This window comes from Dromaius novaehollandiae, chromosome 12 (assembly GCF_036370855.1).
Source record: "Dromaius novaehollandiae isolate bDroNov1 chromosome 12, bDroNov1.hap1, whole genome shotgun sequence".
NCBI classification, from domain to species: domain Eukaryota; kingdom Metazoa; phylum Chordata; class Aves; order Casuariiformes; family Dromaiidae; genus Dromaius; species Dromaius novaehollandiae.
The window spans coordinates 21,220,720-21,241,189 of record NC_088109.1 but is presented as its reverse complement, the minus strand read 5'-3'; the positions used below and the strand labels follow the sequence as shown (position 1 = coordinate 21,241,189).

Below are 20,470 nucleotides of genomic sequence, written 5' to 3'. Positions count from 1 at the left end.
AATTTAATAGGTACATTTCTTCAAGTAACACATCTAGCTCAATCACAGATAGAGGCTCCCAGATCTGCAACTGCAGCTTTTAATTCCGCTTTGACAAATTTATGTAAATTAAGAGACTCGGAATGGACAATCACTGAAGTCTAAACCCCTTTGTAATCTTTGTCTGAGCTTCCCTACTGGAGGCTATCTGCGAAGAGAGCGTGAATTATTGCTAGTTGTTGTTTCCCTGACGTGCAGTACTCCAGGTGAGTACAGCTGCTGCTTAAAGAAAGCAGTTGTTTTCATATAATCCAAAATATAAGGGCGGCCGTGTCGTGGGGACGGTGGCAGCAGCCCCTCGAGGGGTTTGGCAGCCCCCTTCCCGAGCCGGGCTGCAAACAATGCTTCATTTAGCGGAGCTGGTGGCGTGGAGTTCAGCACAAAGACAGATGTAAATGGGCTGATTAGTATCCACACCTCTCCCGAGCTGCTCTGATGAATAATCTTCATGTAGAAAAAAATGACTGTCTACCATGGGCTGTATTTATGTATCCACATCCATACCTAACCAGTTGGTGCAGATTCATTTTCTGCTTCACTAAAACCCCATATAAATAATTGTTATAACTGGAACTAAGACAATTACTAGATATGGTTTCTGCATGTCAGATATGGTCCCCGTTCTTAGAAAGGCCCTTACCAATGGAAGTCATCTTTGCATTGGGTCACCCGTGCGCTCACGGTGAATCCAATACCTGGAATCCTGCTACGAGCTTTGGATTAAAGATTCCCTAAAGAAGTAAATGGTGACTTAGTTACATTGCCCATTTCTCTTGGTTTCAGATGATTTCCACCCAGAATTATAAATTAGTCCATGTTTGTTCATGCTTGGCCTGAGATCACTTGAAACTGAGCCCAGATTTGCCAAGAGGTTCATGAACCTTGGTGAACCTGACTTAAAGCTCTGAGTTTGTAACAAAAGCTCAAACAAAGCAAGTTTCACCTTGTTGCAGGTTTTATTAAGGAAACCTTAGCATTGCTCTAGCAATAACATTCTGCATGTTTAGAGGTTAACAAAAAGTTATTAAAATAATAGAATTGGAACTCACAGTGCAAATTAATCTGCTCGAGATTGGAAGACTTTCGGATGAAAATAAAGCCTGCTGTAAATAAAGCATTTCACAGGCTTTAAACTTGACACTGAGGATGACACTTCAGGTCGGATCACAAGACTTCAACAGAGGGTTGCAGTGGCCCCCAGATATCCAAGGGGGAAAAAAAATTACAAAGGGATTTTATATGTATAGATCTGGCACACTGAAAAGATTGATTATCTCTATGACTTTGGCTCAGACACTAAAAGTGTAGCCCCAGGTAAAACAGAACACACCTTCATGTTACACTTGATGTGTTTCGTACAGAGGAACTGCAGTAAATGGAAGGGATAAGGAAGGGAAGGAAAAACTACAGTTTCTAATTGCTGGCGAGTTCCTTAGCCTCTTACAGTTAAAACTCAATGGCACCAAAATTAAAAATAGTGTAAGGATAAAAGAAGTGGTAAAGAAAATATTGCCAAATATTCTTACATTACCTATTGCGGAATCAAATTATTTAGGCGTATAATATTTTCAGTACTTATTGATTCACCAGGCTGGTAATTTTGCTAGCAACAAATGGCATCTCCTGTTTACACATAAAAATGGAATATGCCGGGAAAGCAGATTCTTGAATAGCCATCTGAAACGTGAATGGTTCCCCTGCCTATTATGAAGCTGGGTTTGCTCCATATCTGATGAGGAGCGTGTTCTTTTTTTGTCCCAACAGTCATGGTAAAGCGTTTGGTATACACTGCAAACGTCATTGCTTACCAAAGGTGCACACAGTCGGCTTTACTAGGCGATTTCCTGACTTTTAAGACTGCATTCTTCTAGCCAGTCTTGCTGTAGTTTAAACTGCATTGTATGAGTTTCCCTTTCCTTTTTGGAACAGTATAATTTGCTTCATAAATTACATATGGTGGAAGCCTGTTGAATGAATAACCTTGTTGCACAGAAAATTAATTCTTTTGACAGGTTTATTCCTTTAACAGATATTTGGTGGAGGATTTTACTGCATTATTGTATATATTGTGGTTTGCTGCACAGAAAATGTTTCATAGTATTTCAGCAGATTTATTCCTTTAACAGAAATAACTATTCCTGTCCGTTTACCATTTGTTACCTAAGAAGTAAATTTCTTAGTTACAGAATCTTAAAAGCTCACTTGTTTTGCTCGTATTTCATTTGAGCACAGAGAAAATACATTTTTCCTTCAATCAGCATTCATTTAAATGCATGATAATATATACAGTTGTAATGAACCATATTTTGTTTGATTATGTTAGTCTGTAACAGTGTTAATTTCCTCATATATATGTTTATGTGATTTTTTTTTTAAATTAACATTTTACCATGGCTTACTAGAATATCTTGGATTATTTAAGGCTCCGTACACTATCTTGGCATGAGAATTACACAGCACAGATAGTGTGCTGACAGAAAAGGAAGTCAGATTGAATGCCACATGACCTGATTTAAGGGAGGCTAATTATGTAATTAAGATATTGAAACAAGAGCCAGAATATCTGAGCACTGTTCCTAGTTTCACCAAGAACCTCCAGCGAGACATTTAGCATTTAGCTTTCCTGTGCACTACTTTTTCCTGTTGTGAACATGGGTACTGACATTGCAAGTGTGTGCAGAATAAAGATGCTTGGGTGCATTCCCTCAGCAAAGACTGTTTCAGATGTGCAAAGCAGTTGCAAAATATCTCTAGTATTTTGCAGTGTTTTCCACTGTTTGTGCAAGTTATACTCAGGGTAGGCACTCAGACACAACTGAAAAGGAAAAAAAGGTATTGCTTGTCACTTATTCATTAAATTTAGGGAAGAATGAGTTGACTCTCTTTCCTGGATTTTTTTTCTCATTTTTTGAATGCTTAATCTAGAGAATTAAAGTTGTGCTGCTGTGAGATTTAGGATTTGATGTATATTTAGAAAACTGATATTCTGAGCTCCTCAGTGGTGTCTATCATACATTACACTGGAACCGGAGAAATAAGAGAAGAGGATAATAGACATGACAGGAGTTTACGACTGAGTTCTCACAAGATATCAAGACAAGAGGCATTCTTGCTACATCAGTACAAATGTATACATAGCCAAAAACCAGCTCTAAATAACTGTTCCTAGACCACTCATGTCAAACCAAAAAAGAAAAAAAAAGTCAGCCCTTGTAATTGATTGTTTTCTTACAGCATGAAAATTTTTGGAATATTTCTCCATCTATGTATGCATTCTTGAAGTATCAGAACCTCCTAGCCGAAGCCTGTAGCTCTTTCCGAAGCAAACTGATGCCAGTGCACAGTTTCTACAGACTGGGAAATCAGAACATTACATTGACAAAACCGAAAGCAACCATCACAGCTATTCGAGACTGATCAGAAAACCCTGTCCTCAAAGCTAGAGCAAAGCATATTATTAAAAAGAAAAAAACCCCCTAACCTTGCCCAAAAGGTGCCATATTAATATTCACATACTTCTTACAGAGCAGGAAAATGGCAGGTCCCAGTGGAGGACAGTGGAATACATATAGGATCGCAGTTGATCACAAAAATAGTCTCCCTTTATATATATATATAAAATAAAGGTTTTAATATCTTTAAGGAGTTTTACACCTGGTTTTACCATCGTATTGTTCTAAAATACTTCTAATTACTTAGCATTGGACTGTTTTTATGGCTCTGATGTGACAAAATTGCAAGATAACTTGTTGTAAATGTAAAATTAGAGATATGTCAGGGTGACATGAATATGATAGCACGACAGCATGGACTGGTAGAGAACATGGCATAAACATATAGCATCTCCTACCCAGGAATCTACTGATTGGATTGCTGAGTGGATTTCCATGCTGGAATATTTTGGAAGGTCTGTTCAGTCCATTTTCGGCTTTGACCATCAAACGATATATGCAGCTTCCATCTGAAGCACAAGTCTCTTAAGACAGTGGCGTCAGTGCTTAACCCAAGTGAATGAAGAAACAGAAGCTTTCGCAGGTCACATAAAAACTCTGGAGGTGGGTGGGTGAGAATGTGTAAGCCATAGCAAGTACTTCGAAAGAGTTCCCTACTGTCCTGCCTAATTTAGCAAGATACAGATCCATATATACCAAAAGCGTGACTTCTCATATTTAGATAGCATGGCTCTTGAAAGTACTCATAGCAACCTAGAAATAGGCTTGATGCTACTGATCAAACTTGGAGAAAGTAATTTCAGGGTAGGAATTTGTAAAGTGATAATTATCCATGGATAGGGTAGAAAGAACAGACTTCTATATTAATAAATTCTGGTTACATCAAGACAACTTTGCAAATCCTACAGAACAGGTAGCTCTGATAAGACAGAGAACTTACAGAAAAGAAATGCTGCACTAACACACATCGCAACAACTACTCATGGCTGTACTTCATTAAAAAAAAAAAGAGCGCCTGATTCACTACTTTATAAATACAGAAAACTGGAGTTACATGCCAGGGAAATCAGCATAAAACAAGACTAGCATAGTAGTGATTTATTCCTAGAGACAGACTCTAAGCTAGATTTCCAGAAATCCCTATGTATGCCTGTATGAATAAATAGTGCTCACAAGCAGTATACTATAGGATATCTGAATTAGAACTTGGGGAGAGTACTCAAAATTTGATCATTATAAAAAATTGTCGTCATTGAGAAACTCCAGCCATTTAGTTACTAAATTCACTTTAACCATATCAGCTGTTTGCTAAATCATTAAGACCCTAGGTACATTGAAGGATTTAAGCATAAACCTTAGCAGCCACTGAGCAGAGAGATTTAAGGATGGACTACTGAACCAAGGCCAACAGCAGGGATGACAGAATCCAGCCTTGAAGGACCTCTTAGCTCTGGCTTTGACCCTGAAACCACTTGCACTCACATTTACCTCTGCCCGCTGTCCTGCTGAAGTGATCGGGGCCGTTCTGGAAAGAGAGGTGAAACAGCTCTGGAGATGTTACCAGGCTTAGGGACGGAGTTCCCCAAAATGCCCAGTGCAACAAAGCTGCAGGGAATTCTGCTCTGAAACGATGATGTCAGGACAGGATGGGGGGGAGTAAGATGGACTAATAGTGTTTGATTGAATTATTCAGAATCAATGCGTTTAAACTCCCTGTATACAACCTAAATCTGCAAGCCTATACCAAAAATGACATTTTAGTCCTCCGCACCTTCTCCCCCACGTCTCTATATTGTTTCTCCTTATTAACGATACCAGACTGGCTGAATTTCCTTCACAGTAACGATCAAGTCTGCAAGTGACCACCAAATACTCCTTGCCTTGCCATTTCTGGGGAATACCCTGTTTCAATTGTTATTTTTAATTGTAGCCTAGTAAAAATCAATTCCAAAGCTCTCCGAGAGAGAGGCCAAATAGATATATGGAAAACACATGAATATGTAATTTTAACAGCTGAAACTATATACATTTGGCAGGCCTTACCTAATGGTTGCACCGAATCCCCTTGGCAAGCTTACACCTATGTTATTTTAACTGTTCCACTAGTTTGTTATATATATATAGGAAGAGTAATATTTTATCCAAGCTCCAAGGTAGCCTTTCCATTCATGGTAGGCCCAAAAGAGAGCTTTGAAATGGAAAAGGACAAAAATAACTTGTTTTCTGCAGAGCGGCCAAGTGTCTGCTCAGAGACAACTGCCTGAATTTGTAGCCTTGAAAATCAAATGAATTCCCAATCAACAAGTTACCTAGGTCTGGAATTTGGAATGGTAGATTATATTTCCCTAGCAGACTCACTGGATTTCACAGTCAGATTTTTTTTTTTTTTTTTTTTTTTACAGAGGCCAATCCAAAACACATAACGCCAGGAAAATACACAGTTATACTTTGAAAGATTTGGAAAAGACTGTTTTGCAATCACAGCAACACTTCGGCGTGCGTGTGTGCGCGCATGTGTGTGTGAGCGTAACCTCGACCCCTGTCCACCGGACTTTATTCTGTCTGCAGTCGTATCCAGCCGCCTTCCTGCATGATAGCCAGAGCACTGGAAATCTGCTGAGGGTGACACACAGGACCAACGAGGAGATTTTTGTCATTGTATCAAATCAGAGAAATCTCCATCCTGACTAAGATGCCGCGAGGAAACAAGCTGCCAGTAACACCCTCCGAAGCAGATGGTCCCCACCACTTGCAATGCTCCTTTCTGCATACTTCAGTGACTCCTGAAATAACAGAGAGCTACATAACTGCGAAGGGAAGTAAAACAGAAAGTCAGATGCAGCGCTGAGCTCCACTTAACAGGCTCTCACTGATGGTTTGGTCAATGCTCCTCTACCCACTTGAGAAAAATCAGTGACAGGTCATCACTAATGACACATCTTTATCCTATCCGGTGCTATTTTACAAGTATCTATTGGGGATCTTTCAGCCAGTATGAGTCAAATTTGAAAGGAAAAAAAAGGATATTGGAGAAGGATGTCAGTGTACAGGCCACCTGCAGATCTCTGAATAACTGCAGCGCTAGGTAGAAAAGAATATATTGTACAAATTGTCCGATAAAATAAATTACTTATAAGGCTTCTCAAAGCATGCTAGAAAGTTACAGAATTATGATCAATAACAGACTGTGAATAAGGTGCACATTTTAATAGTTTGGATAAATAATGAAGGACACAATTTGCCAAGAGTTGTGGAAGGTTACCAGCCACATGACATTTTTGAAATTAAGATCTCAGGTCTTTCTAAAAGCATGCTTTCTTTAGGCCGCGAGTTACTGAGATCAGTGCAGGAATCACTAAATGAAATGCTAGGGATTTTGCTCTGCAGGATGTCAAATTAGATTAGCCATCCTTTAAAGCTATAAATACATGAATTATTCCACTTGTTTTACAAATGAGAAAACTGAGGCTTAGACAATAACAAAGGGCTTTATAAATGCGAATGACTCAATAACATTCTGCTATTGTTTATTATCCATATTCCTGTTTTTAAATGACAGAGCTGAGGCACACAGAAATGAAATGACTATCTAAAGTCACACCAGTCTCCGTCTTTAACCTGGTAAATGGGTAAGTAGGCATGCCATTTTGACATACTAATATGTGTTAAGGTATTAATTTCCCATACATCTTGACTGTATGGATCATTGGGGAGTAGTTTCTGTTGGAAACAGCAACAATCATATTTTTCTCACTTCCAACTTTTTTCTTATTGTGAGACTTCTATTCAACTGGAAAAAGTTCTTGTTTTGTCTAAGCCTGACGGGCAGAAGAATAAGAACTAGCGTGATTTGGGTGGCAGAAAAGAGGAATTTGGGTTGGAATACACAGCGGTCACAGCTCAGGGAGTGGGATGTCATTCATATACACTAGACGACAGGATATTAGTGGTAAGTTCTTCCCGATCCATTTCGGGCACATTATTTTTAGTGAAAAATTAATCACAGTGTTTCAAGGTATTTAAGAGGGCAAAAAGGAATGTCTTTCCTTTATGGCTACACTGCACTGATCAGTGCCTCTGCAGGTGTGTAATTTAAAAAGGTGCTAGGAAAAGACGAGCATAAACAGGAAGGATACGGGGTGTATACGAAGGTTACTGCAGAGGTTGCAGCTGAATGACTGCAAGGCTACATAATCCAGTATTTGATAATGCTCGAGTTTATTTGCCTTGATCTGAACACTCTGCTTAGAGCCAGGACACAACGATCAGAGATTAACAGGGCGATACCACAAAGAAAAAAAAAATAACCTGCACATGGAGGTTTCTTGCAGAACCAACTATGACAGTCCAGATCCTGAGTGCTGTAAATCACTGCAATACCATATATTCAGAGAAGCTCCATGCATGATCATCCAGCCCAGTACAGTAACACCGCTAAACACAGCAGCCCTTAGATCAATCCCAGCAGAACCAAACTCGCCTTCCACTGTGCTAACCACCTAGCCGCTTGTTCAGGCTGGCTCGGAAATAATTAAAGCAAGAAAGTTTCCTTAACTATATTGACCCCTGTCAGAAACCCAAGACTTCATTCCTCTATTTGCCTCTCTGCTACTGCCAATAGTCAGGGATACACCAAAAAGGAAAAGTGACTGACTTATCAACATTATTTTCCTTGTTCTTGATCTAGGTCATCAAGTAGATTAATATGTAGTTGCAAGCTGTTCATTCATTGTAGAGGAGCATGTACATAGCAGGAAATATCTCCCATGGCACTGATAAACTCTCAGAGGCTATAGGCCAAGGTGTTTATGCTCCAGTGGAGACATTTGTGCCAAGTACCTGCTCCCAGTGATATAGTTATAAGCATTAAATGCGAAATGTAACTTTAAAAATCTATTACGGTCTATAGCTTTTATTATTTCCAAGACGGACAACTGTGTTGGTTATTATCAATATGTTGTGAAAGGAGCTTTGACGCCTGGGATTTGAGGCAGGGGGGTGGGGAAGAGGCATGCAGGAGCATTTAGACCAAATGGTAACACTGATAAAGCATTATAAAAATGTTTCAAAGAAATATTTCCTTTCTCCAGTCCCGGCTTTCAGAATGCGCCCGGCAAAAACGATGTGAGATAACCTTTAACAGTCAAGATCTAAATGCTTCCTTCCTAGGATCCTTCTATTTTAACTAGGACCCAATTTCTTGCATCAAGGATCTTCTTCTCCTCATTCCTCTCCTGATTCATCCATCTTTTGTCCATTTGGATCTCCTGCAGCTGACAGGACTTACTGACTTACCCCAACCATCACTCTGCTTCAGGCTACTACTGAATTTTGCCTTTCCTCCTCTTTGCTCCGTACCCCTAACTTTGTCATCTCCTTCAAGAACAAGTTGCGACCTCATTTCATTATCGGGTTCTGCCTGAGACACTAAGCGCTCTGCTGGCCGGCGGGTCCCTCTCCTTGCTGCCAAGCTCAGCTTTCCACGGGGAGGGACCCTCATTAGCTCAGAGAGTCAGAGCACGCCTTGAAATCGCTCAAAATGAATTGCTTTGAGGGCAAGGACACAACATAGATGTCCAGTAAAGAGTTACTTATTTGACGCTATGCAAACTTTGAATGTCGACAGCAGTGGGAGTTTCGGGCTGTTTACCAGCAAAATTGTTATTACACCCGTTGTCATGTAGTATTACACCACTTAAAATGTAGTTAGCTCTTTGATGTGAGTTCTGGCACAGTAGTACCCACATATGGCAAAGAAGAACTTGGCCTTCAGTGTTTCGGAGACATAACACTGAACCAAGCCTAAGAAGGTTGTGAATTCATGTCCTGAATGATTAGTTTTGTGGTTTTACAAGAAGAGCTGTAGGCTGCTTCCCCTATGAAAGAAAATAGGCAACTTCAAAACTGCATATTTGGATTAGAAAAACATTTACACACATGGCCCTGTTGTTGTCCAGCGCATTTAAAAAAGTAAATCTATGCTGCTAAATCCACTAGCATAACTTCATTAGAAATGATGGTAAAAAATAGATGCAGTCAAGAAAACATTTGGTTTTTATATAGAGCCAGTGAAGTGACATACTTGTGGCCATACACAAGCGTTCCTCTGTTAGCTGACATCATGCATTTTTTTGCACCCACCCTTAAATTCTGCATATTTTTCATTTTTTAAATGAAATTTCTGATTCTCTTCCTTCACCAACCCACATAGTAGGAAAAAATTAAGCATTTACAGGGTCTCGAGTGAACCAAACAAGTCAAACTTAAGAAAACCACCAAGAAAAACAAATCCTACAATCAGGAATAAAGTACTAAGTGTAAAAAAAAATAATTCAGACATCAGCAAAATTATTTTCTTGCCTTGTTGTGACATTATGAGGAAAACAAAAATGAGAATGCAAGTTTTGATTAAAAAATCTGTCAGTCAACATGTAATTTAATATAGAGTGACATATACTGCTAAAAGGTACATTTTAACATTAAAGACCAAAACTCCAATGATTAATATTACAGTGATGACAGAATGGGAGTGTCTTATTTTAATCCACTGTTTATCTCAACAGGGTAATTTATAGATCACTCGACATGTTTTAATAGCAGGCATAAAAAGGTATCCTCTAATATCCACTTGCTTGCAAGCACTGACATTTGGAGTTACGCGTTCAGAAAATACCAGCAACTGCATTTGTTGGACATATATACAAATAACTAGTCATCCTACACACAGTTTATAAAAAGTGATCTATTAATAACAAAACAGCTCCAGAGACACACGGTCTCTTAATATTCAGGTGGAATATCAAGTGTTTAAGTTAAAATAAGGGCAGGAGCACAGAGAGTGGTCAACACACTGATTTGGCTGCCAAATATAGTTTTTACCATCATAAATCTCCGGCTGACAACTGCACAAAGGCTGCTTTACCTAAACACTGCCAAGGAAGGGTGTTTGCTCATGGATTGGCTGATAGTCACTATGACAACTGATGCCACAATTAGACAAGTACAATCCCACTTTCAAACAGGCACACAATTCATTAATTCAGCAGGACTTTTGTTGACAATATGTTATGAGGGAAATATTTAATACAATTCCGAGGCTGATACATTCGCCCGTTATCTATAGTAAAATAAATTACAAGAACTGATGAAAACAACTGTTTAATTAGTCTAAAGTGAGCCTAAAGCTACCCTGTGCGTTTCGGTTTAATAAACTCACAGGTGCACAAAGCGCCTTAGAGTCTGAAGAGGTGATTTTAAGAACACGCTAAGAAAGGTGTAATATTGGGGGGGGAGGGAGAGAATACAATTTTTCTAAAAGTAAGCAAATAAATTGTGGCCTCAAATCTCCAGTTGTGAGAAGGTGTCTGTGAGCACCTTTTCGCATGCAGGAGAGAAGATCCCGAAAGGACTCAGCTAGCTGCTCTGAGCCACCAGGGATGAGTAACCAGCTGGGTTCGGGATTAGACGGAGAGACTAGGGATGTGCACCGGCACAGACCCAGGCGCGCGCACGGCGGGGATGCAGGCAGTGCGAAGCATCGCACCTTCCGAAAAGCGGAGCTGGACACCTTCCCCGGCGATACACCCTCGCATCTCGTTTCAGCCCCAGAAGCTGCACGAGGAAGCGGTGAGAGCGGCCGAGCCCTGCGGCTGCCCCGGGGCGGTAAGCGGGCACCTTCCAACCACTTTTTGCCTGAAGGACCGTCGAGGCAGATGACAGGGCCGTTTCGCACAGGGCATCAATGCCCTTATTTCTGATGTTACTGAAAGGAGAAACAGCTGCAAGGCGGTTGGCTAGGGGAAAATTATTCCTCTGGCTTTAATTAATTATTTCTCCAATAAACACTGACTGCTGCTTACCATCTACTGACACCAGTATACGCAAAGCGGGAGAAAGTTATGTTACACTCCGCTGTAGCCATAAATAGGCAGATGAGCTTATTTGAACAAACTCCTTGGTAGAGTTGCAGTAATGCATTAATACTACTTATGACCCCCGTAACAGCCCAATTTCCAATCAACAGAGAAGTCCCCATTTGCAGCGGCAACCGAAGATGGTCACAAGAGCCCCAGAAAAGCCCTGCTGTACTGAGTAAGCTGAAATTATGAATAGCTAAAAAAAATAAAAAAAATTAAAAAAGGGAATTAGGAAAATGAATCAGTAATTAGGAGGGTGACACAGTTAAAACCTCTTCAGACTTTGTTCCTCCTGCACCGAAACAGGATATCTAGCTACTAGCAGCTGCTGCTGTGGCTCGCAAGATACAGCAGCATTGCACTACTGCGTGCTTTATAAAGAAAATTAGATAGAAACCACACTATGATAGATTACATTAGTCATACTGCTTTCTTCCCCTCATTCCAATGCTTTTAAAAATCAGGCAAATATATATCATTCCCATTTAACACACACATAAATTGGTACACAGAAGTTGAGCGATTTACTCAAGATCAAGATGTAAATCAGCGGCAGTCTGTTATACGCTCCAGATACGTTGCTTCCCAGACCCCTCTGCTTACTAACAATTACAATTACCTACTCTGTCTTATTAAAGTATGGATTAGAGGCAGAATAATCGATTCTTTTCAGTAATGATAACTTGATATGTACAGGCAGGTTAAGAACATGAGTGACGTGTTTCACTGAAAATCCACAGTTGCACAGTAACTTTCAGTTACTTTCCTCACAAAATTCCCCACGTGCCATTTGCCTCTGGGGAAATTTAGTAAGGGCTTAGTCCAACTCCATTACAACTAATAAGACTCCTGCCTATTTGGGATCAGCCCTAACCATTTTCTTCCTTTGCCCCCTTGATTGCTATTCAGGCTGAAGACTACAAATAATTCCACATCTACGGGCAGAGGAAACACACAAAGCTAAAGCTATTGCCCTAAAATACATTTCCAAGTTCTTATGCCTTGTGGCACTAATGGATGCCTGCCTGCAGGCTTTGTTTTGTCAGTTTGAATTTTAATTAAGAACAAATTCTGCAACATGTCTATTTTCTTTACCCCTTTTTTTTTTTTTTTTTTTTTTTTTTTTTTTTTTTTTTACCCTGGATTGCATTTCACTTGCATCATATCTGCTTTCTAAGAAGTCCCCTGGACGGGTTCTGCTCAGCCACCCTTGGACTCCAGCAGCTTTACAATAAAGATACCAGTTCTCTACCCTGACTCTCACTCATGTTTGATTACATCACCCTCTTTTAGATAAGTGAGTGTTTGTTAGCATAATGACATTACCATCCAATTTCAGCAAAGCAATTAAGGATGTGTTTAATTTTAAGAATCTCACTTGTTTTATTGTCTGCAATTGGATATATTAACTTCAGTGGGATTAGTAAATAACTAATATGAATCATTTGCTGAACTGAAGTCTTTCGGTACAATATATAGACAATAGAACTGCATACTTTTATTTTATAAATTTAGCATGATTTTGATGTATATTATTATTAGAGCACTGCTTATACTCATAACACAGAAAGGACCCTATGTTACAGCAGTAGGTTCATTTTCAGTCCGCAGTCTTGGCTTTATAAAATGCATGCTTAATTTGAATTCAGACTTTTTGTTTCAACTGGGGAATATTTTAAAAGAAAACTACTGTGACTGAATCAATGAGAATGCACTCACAATACACTGTTAAGTGGCAATATCCACTTTTTCCTTTCCAAGAGGTGAGTTTACTGCTTTTTCAAAGGAATGCGTTATGGCATTGTTAGTGCCAAGTTCTTATGTAACAGTTATTAGATATTTAAACAACAATGTTTGAAAGTCCGTTGTATACTTAAAATAGATGGCTGTCAGGTCTTGTAAACTACAAAGCCGAGCTGAAACATTTATCTGATCTGAAAGCCATTTATCGAAACTGTATTTTGTGACTTTCAAATGGTGCTGCTATTATATAAGAGGAAAGCTGGAACTAACACTACACAACTGGGATGATCCTTGCCGGGCTTGCAGGAGTCCAGCGGACCAGACCCAGAATTCATCGCAAGTGACAGGCGCCTGTCTATGCCAACGTCAGGGGTCCCTGGGCAGGGAGGAGGGTAGGTGACAGTGATATGAGAATTTCAAATGGATTAGTGGACCCGAGACATAGCTTGATGATGAAAGGAATAAGAGTGACAAGGAAGTTCCCCTCCCTGCTCCCTTCTGCCATATATATGATTTCTCCATTACCTGCCTCTTAAGGTTGCAATATTATGATTTTGCTGGGTAGGGGAACAGATTTCTGCAGGAATAATAACAGTTTTTTTCTTGACTGTCCCTGTGTCATTAAAGACCAAAAAAGTGTGTTGTTGCATGATTTCACCTACACCATCAGGTTCTCAGGTGACCTACTGGAAGATATATCATTGCTTGATGCTGTAAGATCACTACTTTTAACATTTGGGCACTCAGGAGTTCCTCAAGGCACTACAGTGCTGTATATTCCAGTATTTATTGAAGGAATGCATCAATGTTTCTGCACAGCCACCCAACAAGCAGAGCTATTAAAAAATAATGTTCATGCTGCTTTTATTTTAGTCTATGAATAAACATACTGTGCAACTTCTTTCCAAAACAAATGTCTTCTCTTGCGAGCCCTGCCATGTTACGTTGTATCTCTGCACGTTAAAAGTTAAAAAATTATTTAGCCTGAATTGTTAAAATTTTCATTAATGGCAATTTATGTCACTCAAAGAAGCCTCTTCGGGAAGAACATGGCATACTTGTACAGACCTATTATGAGAGTTGTCAGAAACATTTGTCCTTATGAAATATAAATAGACAGTATGTTAGATGATTTAGTGAGGGATCTGTTATTTATTTAAAAACAAACATGTTTTTTTCATTTCTCCTTTCAGGAAACCAGGTCATGTAGCTTAGAAGAGGAGGTGCTTGGGCTAACGATGAACCCCTAATGCCACGAGATGCCACAACCAAATTCACTACCTCATTTACTACTGTCATTTTTATGACCTGAACAACTTTCTGTCGTAAGTTCAGTAGCCGTTCGTGCAGGAGTTTAATATTACCTTATTCTTTCTCCCATGATAAAATAGCAAGTACATTAGTGAGGCCCCACTACATTACCTCTTTCTCTGTGGATATTTCTAAAACAGCCACAGCCATGGTGTGTGAACACGTTCTCAGCTAGTGTAGCATATTTCTGATATTCAGATCTTGCTGCCTCCAAATATCAGGTGAACTTACCCCTACAAAAAACGGGTTTGGCAGTCTAGGAATTAGACCCCTGATGGGCAAATAAAAGTAATAGCTTTGTTCTTAACGATAATAGCATAACAGATCTTTGCACAGAGCTCCACAGTGGTACAAAACTTATTTTTCCAGTTGCTGAGGTTTATAACCAGAATCCATTTCAGGTGGACATAAAAATCCAGCCCAATATTTACTTGCCACTGGATACAAATGTTACCTAGTGAAGTCTGCACTAGTGTCAGAGAGGTGGATAAATCCTTCAACTTTGTTAAATGTGGAATAAAGGAGAGAATAACTTGAATTAAATTCCTGTGCCCACTTGAAATGATGTCTGGCTGTGCCTCTGTACCTGTGCCTGATTTTTGCATGAAAATATTCTCTTTGTCCCTATCTGGTGTTCTCCTTCAAAAAGGAATCGAGTTAAAAAAGAAGGCAATAATGTAAGATTTTTAAGCAAACAGTTCAATATTTCCTTTAAAATGTTCTCTGTATTCAAGAGCACTTTGATTTCTATCTTTTTTTTTCCTCCAGGCTTTGAAACTGTACCTCTTTTAAAAAAAGACCATCCCTGATTTTACTCTTTTGTTCCTTTATGAGCTTTGTCCCTGACTTTTAAATGTGGAGAGAGTTGAGAGGCATGTTGTGAGAGGAGAGAAAATAAAAAAAGTAAAAAAAAAAAAAAAAAAAAAAACTTGCAAACTGTGTTAAATACACCTTTTGTTCATTACGTTTAATATAACATTCGCTATGAGGATTGATATTGAATTATACATTAATTTCAATGCTAAATAACTCTCCTATTTAAAAATCCTTTAGTTTTCTTATAATGTACAGTAATTAAAAAGTGAACCAAAAGAGGCAGCAATAAATCAGGGCGCACAATGCAGTAAAAATATTATAATTAATATTTAACATACGTTTTGATTACTTTTAGAATAAGTACAAGAAATATCAATTAGAATATATATTCAAACTTTGCTGCCTTTCCCCCATTATGCTCTGGAAAGGGACTATTTTTAATTCTGGATATTGCATACAAAATAATACATAGTCCCTAATTAAATATAAGGCTGCAATTCAATCGAGAGTTTCTGCTGATGTCATAAATAATAAGAGCACAGCTCGAGGTATCAATGAATGGCAGCCAAAGCCCGAGATTGAATTACAACTTCGGCATTCAGTCTGGGGATCTGTATTGTTATTTGTAATAGATGGAAAATGATTATTATTATTTTTTAAATACAGACAAAAAGAAGGAAATTTGAATTCAAAATCTGCGACGAGGTGCTGGAAGATTAGAAGCCGTGTGATTAGAGAACGCGGCTTATTGGAAATTGAAATGTACAGATGTGCCAGGCGGCACTTCCATATTACAGACCATACTCTGCCTTTTTTTGGCTGTGGGGGGGGAAGCCTGTGGGCAAGATTTCTTTTTACGGCCACAGTTCATACCTACAAAATCTGAAGAGTTTTGCCTCCAGCCATCGGGTGGGTCTGTGCCCAACGTGGCCGGAGCCGCAGGTGCAAGGTCCGGGCACCGGCTCACCCCTGAGTCCTGAAGCGAAGCCTTGAGTGAGGCCCCGAGTCCTGCACCCCGACCCCGTCCGTGGAAGGAGCCTGCCACCCCACCAGTCTTTCACCCCCTGCAGGTTTTCCACGTAAAACCCAATTATTTATCAATTCCAGCCAGGATGAATAAGGACTATACACTCGTGTGGACGTTTTCCCCAAATAAATGACCCCTTAATAACCAGAAAGATTTTTATTTATGTAACATATTGGATTTCAGTTATGTTATGGCAGTAGAAAGAAGGTAGTTAATCAATATGAAGGCTTGCTGTCAGCAGATTGCAGAGCACTCAGCATGACAAGATCCCCTTCTGCTACACCACAGGTCACTCGTTTGTATTTTAGGGCCATTTTTGCACGCTTCCCACATCCATCTAGCCATGAAGATGTACACCTTTCCATCGGATTTTGGCACGCACAAAGTCAACAGTTTAAAGGTGCTAAATTGCCACGAGTCCTGAGCAAGGAGCGATACATAGCTATAACGCTGTAAATGCAACCGAAGTTGTTACCAGCTCAGAACGGGTCCAGTGCCCAGTTTGCCCCAGTACTGCAAAGTGCCTACAAATTTACTTCCCCCCTCTTTCCTGCCTTCTTGTACTGGCTTTGTGCCGGGGCCAAGATTTCCTCCAGCCTGGGAAAAAGGGCAGCAGTTGCGGCACGGAGCTGGTCTCTTTGCTCCATGGAGTAAGGTGCCCCTTCCTTCCCCGGCAGACGTGTACCGCGGGGGAAAACTGGCTTATAATCCGTAAGCCCGTGGCTCACTGCATCTGACTGAGTACCTTGTGTCCTAGCAGCTCCACCGCAGGCTGGCTGTGCCGAAAGCCACCAGGAATTTCACTAGAAAGCAACTATACTGCTGCCTAAGAACAAATATTCTGTCTCATTCACGCTAACGAGAATAAAGAGCCAAGCAACCCTGAACACATACAACTTCTCATAACACAGTGATTCCTCGTCATACGTTAGGACTTTTTTTCCCCAGTATTTTAAATAACACCCTAGTCTTATGAAACATATCAATTTTGAAGCCTTTTTTCTGAAAAGAACTATTTCCTAAACAGTAGTACACCGTACGATAATAGTTGTCAGGCTAACCGGTTTATGCCTTTCGTGTGATTTTTTCGAAGGGGGAACACCCTTGTTTCTCCCAGATATTTGCAGTTACCTCCAAACGGCCCATAGAAATTTAGATGGGTCAACATCACAACACCTGAATAAGCATCTGGGTTTAATACCAAATGCTTGGAATCGACCATATAGATGCGGGACCAGTGTTTTCTGAAGAGCTTTGTACACGGTATGGAGAAGCCTCGAGAGATCTTATGAAAGTAGACACAGGAGCAGTGAGAACGAAATGCAAAATACTGATGTGACCTTTAGTAACACAGAATACATCTTGACACTCTTCATCAAGACCAACACATGCAATATAATTGGCTGCTGAAAATAAGACCCCCACAAACACAGATGCCTTAATATTGCTGATAAACAGGTATTTCAATTTGTAAAATACATGCTTATATTGGTATGGCGAGGTGTTAGTCCCAGGGTGATATTTTGAAAGTGCAAACAGCTGTCTGTGTCCCCAGACACACATAATACTGCAATAATCATCTTCCTCCATGATAAGCTGCTATAGGTGTCTAAGTTACCTCTCTTCTGTGTCTCAGTCGATTCTGAATTAATCAGGATTCCTTTCTTTTCTACCTTTTTGTCTTAGGAGATTATTTAATATGGGCTAAGATGGCTAAATTCTAGGATCTGTTAGAATAACTCTTGAATTTGGTCTTCCCTTAATACTTTCAATATTGAAAGGGAGGTCATTAACACACCTCACCATCCCCTCCATCCATTAGCGAGCATCTGATACACCACAGAAGTAATGCTCGGAGGCAGAGTGCAAGTGCCAGCCATAACCGCGGTACCTTTAGCTCGGACCCTACCTGCATTCGGCTTCGAACGTCCCAGGTGAGGTTCTGCCTTCAGCCACTGCTGTCGACTTCAGGCCAGCCGGGACTTCAACTGCAAAACATACCAGTAAGAAAGAGATGTTAGATGGTAGCTTCGGAGGCCATTTCATCTCCAGGTGGAAGTAACGTTTCAAACAAAATACCAGCAGAAAAGCATAATTAACACAATGTTCTATCACCCAGCGAACGGCCCGTCCTTCTTCCACAGGTAACCTCGCTCTCCCTCCCAAAGCCATTGCTGGGCGAAACGTGTCTAAGCTCTGAGGAGGATGGGGTTAGAGAAGGCAGTGGTTTTCTTCTCTGTGTCCAATGGCGGACATGTGAGCAAGGGAGAAAAAGTAACGGACGGGAAACGATGCAGCTGGCTATGTGTCAAGGAAAGCAGATTTATTCTGAGAGCAGAGGAGACAGAGAAACATGCAGTAATCCAGGGGCACAAATCCACAGAAGGGCTTGGAAACCTGGAGCAGAAGCAGCCTGTCAGGTCCATAATGAGTTCCTAGGACTGTCATGAGTTTCTCTTCAACTATTGATTATTGTCACCAAAATACATCTGCTGCTCTATGCAACCAGGGCATCCTGTGAAATGCATATATAGGCTCAATGATTCTTATAATTACAGACTGAAAAGAATTTTGCATATTCATGAGTATCACACCATTTGTCACAGCTGCAGACCTCCAGTAAGCAATGCCTGCGATTAGGGTTTTGTTCTTCCCGTGTATATATTTTTCCACAAACCCTTATTGGTTCTGAGAAGTTACGATCTTAACTCCCCACTCTTGTCAAACACAATTTTCTTTCTTTTTACTGCCAGCAATATGAATGAATTTCTGCTTCTGCAGCCAACAACAGGACTAGCCGGAACTGGAATTTACATTGATGAGGCAGTATTTTATTTAACTAATGCAACAACCTATGAAAATCTATACTTAGAGTGACAACGATTTTATTAACCTAAGTAAAGAGCTACCCATTCATTTTCTCCTCTGTGATTTAAGACTACTAACCTCTCGACTGCACTGCTCATAAACAAACAGGTTTTGCGGACCTTCTTAGGTTCACAAAAGAGGTCAAAAGAAATAATAAAGATCTGGTATGCTACAGGATGTACTAACCATTAAGCAGTGGATTAAAGATTGAAACTTTTTGAAAGCTAGACAGCCATGTATGAAATCTAACCCACCCCACGGAGATTTCAGCATAAAATGGCACTAGAAGTGAGAAAAGTAGACTTTTTTCCTTCTAAAGCTGTATTTTTCTAACACAGAAGACAGAGAAGTGTAATCAGTCATGGTCAAAACCCTGCCAGTGAGTATTACTTATTTAGCCTCATATTCCAGGTGACTCACAACTTGTCTACCTGCCAACATCTGAAAATAATAAGTTATAGTAAAGTTATTAACTAGAACTATGTGAACTTTGAAGTAGCTGAACCTAAATTAAATATAAACATACAAAACAGCCTGGGGCTAATTAATCTAATTTGGGCTCAGTCACCTCACTCCATTTTTGTTTGTTTGTAGTTGTTTTTCCCCTTCCTCGTCATATGTGGTCTGCAGAGAGGGAATATGCAGAAGCCGGTCGGCAGCAAAGATTGCATCTTTCCGCCCGTTCGGTCAAAAACACGTAGTCACTCTTCCAAGAAACCGCTCTCGACAAAGGGCCAGTCCGCGACGAGCCCGGCACGCCGATCGCCTCTTATCGGGTGCAAACCGGGCGAGCAGTGCCGAGGCAGATGTGTGCCAGCTGAGACCCCATCTCCAGGCAGCCTCGTGCCCACGCTCCACGTGTGCCTGGATGGGGAACCCCTTCCTCCTCCTCGCTGTCGGATGGGGATCGCCCGCGGGCTGCTTTGATGACAACGTGGTGCTCCCCGCAGGAGCTTCCTCTGCGCTCTGAAGACGCTCAGAGAGCCGGCTCTGAAGCAGCACCAGGGGAACCATGTCTCGCTGGTTTTTTTAAAAACACATTAAGCTCTTTTACCACCAGCTAAGCTCTTCTGCCATCCTTGATAGGCTGATAACGTGTCCAAAAATTACATAACGCTTCGATGAAGTTGTTTAGCGAGACTACTTTGGCCAGACAGCTTTTAGTATTTTAGAGGTCTAAAGCTTCTGCGAGCCTTAAAAAATGGAGGAAAAAAAAGGTGCTAAAAATAAATTCTTCCTTAGGTGTGGAAAAGTGAAGATGCGAGGAGATCTCAGAACTGCAGCCATAGCACAAGGCA

General features: G+C 40.4%; 1 long non-coding RNA gene across 1 annotated transcript in view; it reads right to left on the bottom strand.

Annotated features, from left to right (window-relative positions):
- LOC135329595 (uncharacterized) overlaps window positions 1-18,283 on the bottom strand; it is a 91,395-nt gene extending 73,112 nt beyond the window's left edge. The window contains exon 1 of the long non-coding RNA XR_010391157.1: window positions 18,214-18,283. This is a non-coding gene — a long non-coding RNA (uncharacterized LOC135329595). The remainder of the gene's footprint in view (window positions 1-18,213) is intronic.
- Window positions 18,284-20,470: the final 2,187 nt, after the last annotated feature.